The sequence below is a fragment of the Erythrolamprus reginae genome, chromosome 2 (genome assembly GCF_031021105.1).
Source record: "Erythrolamprus reginae isolate rEryReg1 chromosome 2, rEryReg1.hap1, whole genome shotgun sequence".
NCBI lineage: Eukaryota > Metazoa > Chordata > Lepidosauria > Squamata > Dipsadidae > Erythrolamprus > Erythrolamprus reginae.
In genome coordinates this window covers 200,496,127-200,502,126 of record NC_091951.1, presented here as the reverse complement: position 1 = coordinate 200,502,126, position 6,000 = coordinate 200,496,127, and positions in this window count along the sequence as shown.

Below are 6,000 nucleotides of genomic sequence, written 5' to 3'. Positions count from 1 at the left end.
ATCTGCTCCAAACAGACGTGATTGACAGGACTGGGATAGTAAAGGAAGTATGACCCATTATGCAGAAGCACAGTTGGGAAGCTTGTGAGTGGCTATGTCAAGTTCACTAGTGCCTTTGGTGATTTCAGTAATTTCTTGCTGCTTCTTAGTAATTTTGGAGTATCTTGCTTTTCAAATGACCTAATTATTTCCTTGTAGGCAGTCTCCACTGAATTGAGTAAGGATGAGATTTAACCAGTAACCCGTTCAGTCAGTTTTTGTGATCTTTCTTTTCCCTACTTTTCTCTTTATCCTTTTGCAGCCTGGTACTATGCAATACTATTTGTGAATTTGATGAAGATTTGGGGGAATTATTGCCTAAACAACTCTGGAGGCTATCGGGTGGGGGAAACTGACACTAATTCAGATAACGGATAGCAACCAAGCTTTTGTACTTATCATATTTTTCAGAGTATAAAATGCACCTTAGTTTTGGGGAGGAAAATAGAGGGGGGAATCTACCTACCAGGTATTCATCTGGCTAGCGTGGTCAGCTTCAGCACATTATTTCATCCCCTGGTTAGGGCTGAAAAAAATCTTTGGAGGGAGCAGCAATGAAAACAAGCCTGCAAAGACTTAGGGCTGAAAAACCTTTATAGGAGGGAGTAGCAATGAAAACAAGCCTGCAAAGACTTAGGGCTGAAAAACCTTTATAGGAGGGAGTAGCAATGAAAACAAGCCTGCAAAGACTTAGGGCTGAAAAAACCTTTATAGGAGGGAGTAGCAATGAAAACAAGCCTGCAAAGACTTAGGGCTGAAAAAACCTTTATAGGAGGGAGTAGCAATGAAAACAAGCCTGCAAAGACTTAGGGCTGAAAAACCTTTATAGGAGGGAGTAGCAATGAAAACGAGCCTGCAAAGACTTAGGGCTGAAAAACCTTTATAGGAGGGAGTAGCAATGAAAACGAGCCTGCAAAGACTTAGGGCTGAAAAACCTTTATAGGAGGGAGTAGCAATGAAAACAAGCCTGCAAAGACTTAGGGCTGAAAAACCTTTATAGGAGGGAGTAGCAATGAAAACAAGCCTGCAAAGACTTAGGGCTGAAAAACCTTTATAGGAGGGAGTTACAATGAAAACAAGCCTGCAAAGACTTAGGGCTGAAAAAACTTTATAGGAGGGAGTAGCAATGAAAACAAGCCTGCAAACCAGGAAGTGCTGGGAAGATAGTGAGCACTTTGTTAGGGCTGGGGTAAAAAACTTCAAAAAAGCTATATTCGGAGTATAAGACACACTCAAATATTTAGCCTCTTTTAGGGGGGGGAGGTGTGCTTTATATTCTGAAAAATACGGTACTTATTTTCGCATCTTCATTATTTTTAATAATAATAATAATAATAATAATAATAATAATAATAATAATAATTTATTAGTTTTGTATGCCGCCCCTCTCCGAAGATTTGGGGCAGCTCACAACAATAATAAAAAGCAGTATAGCAATAAAACAAATCTAATAATAAAAAGATATATAAAACCCCAACAATTAAAAACCATACAGCACATACATACCAAACATAGAATATAAAAGCCTGGGGGAGATATCTTAATTCCCCCATGCAGTGAACATACCCAATAGCAGTGAACATACCCAATACTCCCTCCTCTTCCTGTTTTCCCTAAAACAATCCCTTTGTGAGGCAAGTTAGGTTGAAAGAGAATGACTGGCCCAAAGTCACCCAGCCAGAATTAGAACTCACAGTTGTCCAGTTTTTAGTCTTAGCTGCTAGACTAGACTAAACTGGTACTCTTGTGTACCTCATTTATTTATTAAAATTATATAATTGGTCCTTCCCATTGTCAGGCAACCCTGGTTGGCTTGCAACATCATAAAAGCAGAGATAGATATAATATAAAATAGGCAAAAATTAAATAAGCTAGGAACCAGAATACAACAGGGTAATCTTTCTAGCACAATAATCACTACTGGGGTGGAACAACCTCATTGCGACCACCAGCCAATCAATAGAATGAGGTTTTGTGGGTCTTTCAGATGGTCAAGAGGATATGGGCAGATCTTACCTTGAGGTGCACAATGGTAGAAAAGGCTCTTTTCCTGGACCCCACCAGCCAGAATTCCTTGACCAACAGAGTCCACAGTATATCCCTTGTACCAGAACAGTGGGATGGACCACTGGAAAAAATTCTGAAGTGCTTTATCTCGGTCTGATTTATTGTTATGTCTCAAAAACATAGCATTTTAACTGGTGTATGTAGTCTTTTTATAACTGTATACTGTACATGCCAGAGTAATTTTCTGCCAGCTCGAAGACTGAGGGATAGCATATTAAAGGAATTGTGTGCAAGAGTCCATGAAGGGATAAATAGTAGTTTAAACGAATAGTGGGAAATAGCTACATTTGCAAGGGATATCCCACTGTTTCTGGAATTGATAAAATTACAGTGGGATATTTGGCTTTATGGACTCAATCCTCAGACCACGTGCCACTTCTAATCCAAATCACTATATATATTTGTTCCTGAGAAAACCACAAAGCATAGCTAACTTACAAGGAAAAACTCGCCATTAGTAGATATTGAAGCCCTTAATATCAACATCCCAGGTGATAACAGATTACTTGTACAATCCATCAAGAATATTGTTCTTCATAATACTCTTAGATAAGGGAACTATCAGGTTCTGCCATTATTATTTCAGATTTGGAGTGAAAATATATATCTGCAGAAAAGTGGCAGTGTCACTTGAAAGACTCCCATTCCTGCTTTGGGGGAAAATATTTATTTTCTTCTTCTTCTTGGTTCCTTCCTCAAGAAAAAAAGATAACAAAGTATTTTAAAATATTTTAAAATAATACATAAGATAGTTAGGATATGAAAGAAAATAATCAATGTTAGAAATAAACACTTCAAATCAGGAAATAACCTGAAGAGAGTGAGAAAAATTTCAGTTTTTGGAAATAATTGAAAAGATAACAAGATGTAGAAACTTCTGAGAGGGATAATTAAATTTCAAAAAGTGATAGATCCTCACCTCTCCACTTCTCTGTTTCTCTGGTCTTTTTTTGTGTGGTATTTTCTATAACAATCTACAGGTAGTTCTTGACTTACAAGCACAATTAAGCCCAAAATTTCTGTTGCTCAGTGAAACATTTGTTAAGTGAATTTTGCCCCATATTATGACTTTTCTTGCTACAGCTGTTAAGCGAATCACCGCAGTTATTAAGTTACTATAGCTTGTAGCTATAAGTGGCAAGGAAAATAGCCTGAGTGATGCATGGTGAAACGGAGACAGGCATGGGGCAGTCCTCTGCCAAAAGTCCCAGCAGCGGCTTGTGGTCCATGATTAGGTCAAATTGTCACCCGTACAGATAGTCATGGAACCATTTGACCACAGCCACTGCAGCCAGTGCTTCTCTGTCCAGCTGGCTATGGTTCCATTCTGCATTGGACAGGGTCTGAGAATAAAATATGATAAGGGCTTTGGTTTCATTTGGCAGGTGATGGCTGAGGACCACGGCAACGGCGAAAGGCAACGCATCACAGGTAAACACGAGAGGGAGCATTTGGTTGTACTGAACCAGGAGGCTGTCCACTGACAGTAGATGCTTGACTGCTGTGAATGCAGCTGCCTGAGTCTTGCCCCAGGTCCATTTCATATTCTTGCCAAGTAGCTTGTGTAAAGGATTGGCTACAGTCGCCTTCTGTTGAAGAAAAATGCTGTAAAAATTAAGGAGCCCGAGGAATGATTGCAGTTCAGTCTGGTTTTGGGGAGTCAGGGCATCCTGAATTGCTTTAATTTTGGAGCTCTGGTGGATCCCAGAGCCATTTACCATGTACCCTAAAAATGTGAACCTGGGCACCCCAATTTTGCATTTTTCCTTTTTTTATCACATCCCCTTGTCTCTAATTCTGGTTAGCACTGTTCTTAGATGTTGGAAAAGTTGCTTGTTGTCTTTTTTAGAGACTAAAATGTCATCGAAAAATGGTATAACCCCCAGATATTCCTTGCAATAGTCGTTCTGTTAGTATGTCTCGGTGCAGCTCTGTGAGAAACCTTCCACATACAATCAGCAGAGTTGTTGCAGTAGTGTAGATAATGTGGGCTAGCCATCTAAAGACTCAGACTTAGTATTAACAATATTATTATTTACAAATATACAATAATATTAACAATAAATTACAAACCGCACACAGCAAAGAATAATACAGCTCACAAGCAAAGATATCTCAAAGTAACTCCCCCCAAAGGAAACGGTGCTGGCCCCCTATTATGGCCAACCAGTCAAAGTTCTTAAAGATATAGTCTTTACTTTCATAGACCCACATTTTATTTATTTATTATTTATTAATCAGATTTGTATGCCGCCCCTCTCCGTAGACTCGGGGTGGCTAACAGCAATAATAATACAATGTAAACAAATCTAATATTTAAGTTAATTTAAAAAACCCCAATTTAAGAAACCAATCATACATACTGACATACCATGCATAAATTTTATAAGCCTAGGGGGAAGGGAAAGTCTCAATACATTGTTAGTTTACTATATGATAACCGCAAAGTAGGTTATGTACCATGTAGTAACACGTTCCATAATACTTTGGAATAGTCCAGGAGCTATCCTAACTCCAAACTGTAGCCACTTGCATTTAAATGCACCCCTGTATGACAATGGTTTGTGTGACAATGGTTTGGGCCTCTGCAGTAGTGCCATTTACAGGCAATTGCTGGTAGGACTGCACAAGATCTAATTTTGCGAACATTTTCCTGGTCCTAGGGAATGCAGTAGATGATGAGGATGATGATAATAATAATAATAATAACAACAACAACAACAACAATAATTTATTAGATTTGTATGCCGCCCCTCTCCGTAGACTTGGATTCTATTCTTATCCTATTCTGCTTTACAAGGGCCATGCAGGCAATCATATTAAAGATGTTGCAGTATACAAGTTTTCCCATTTGTAAAATATTGAGATACAGACATATCTAATATTTAAATAATATCTCTGTATGCAGGTAGTTCTCAAGATACTATCACGATTGAGCTCAAAATTTATGTTAAATGAGATATTTGTTAAGTCAGTTTTGCCCCATTTTACAACTTATTTTGCCACATTTGTTAAGTGAATCACTGCAGTTGTTCAATTAGTAACACATTTGTTAAGTGAATCTGGCTTCCCCATTGACTTTGTCAGGTCACAAAAGGTGATCACATGACACGGGGACCCTGCAATTATCATAAATGTGAGTCAGTTGACAAACAGCCGAACCTAAATCATGTAACCATGGGGTGCTACAACAGTCATAAGTGTGAAAAATGGTCATAAGCCACTTTTTTCAGTGATATTGTAACTTCGGTCACTAAAAGAACTGTTGTAAGTCGGGGACTACATATAATACTTTATTAGAAGAGCCCTCCACTCCTCCACTTGCAACAGAATACCATACACAACCAGACTTAAAATCCTAGGTTTAGAAAGCTTAGAACTACATCGTCTTAAACACGACCTAAGCATAGCCCATAAAATCATCTGCTACGTTTTTCCTGTTAATGACTAACTACTTCAGCTTCAACCACAACACATGAGCACACAAGAGATACAAAATTAAAGTAAACCGCTCTAAACTCGATGGCAGGAAATACGACTTTAGTAACCGAGTAGTGGATGCATGGAACTCACTACCATACTCTGTAGTAATCATCACCTAACCCCCAAAACTTTACCCTTAGATTATCCACTGTTGACCTCTCCTGATTCCTAAGAGGTCAGTAAGGGGCATGCATAAGTGCACCAGAGTGCCTTCCGTCCCGTCCTAATGTTTCTCTTTTACTAGTATCCTGTATATAAATATTATAACTCTGTATACCACCAATACATACGTGACAAAACAAATAAAATAAAATAAATTATCCTCACCAACACTGCACTGTCACTTTCTACTGATTCATAACCATTCCTTAGTAAACACTGAGGGAAAATGACTGATTTAAGACTCACTTA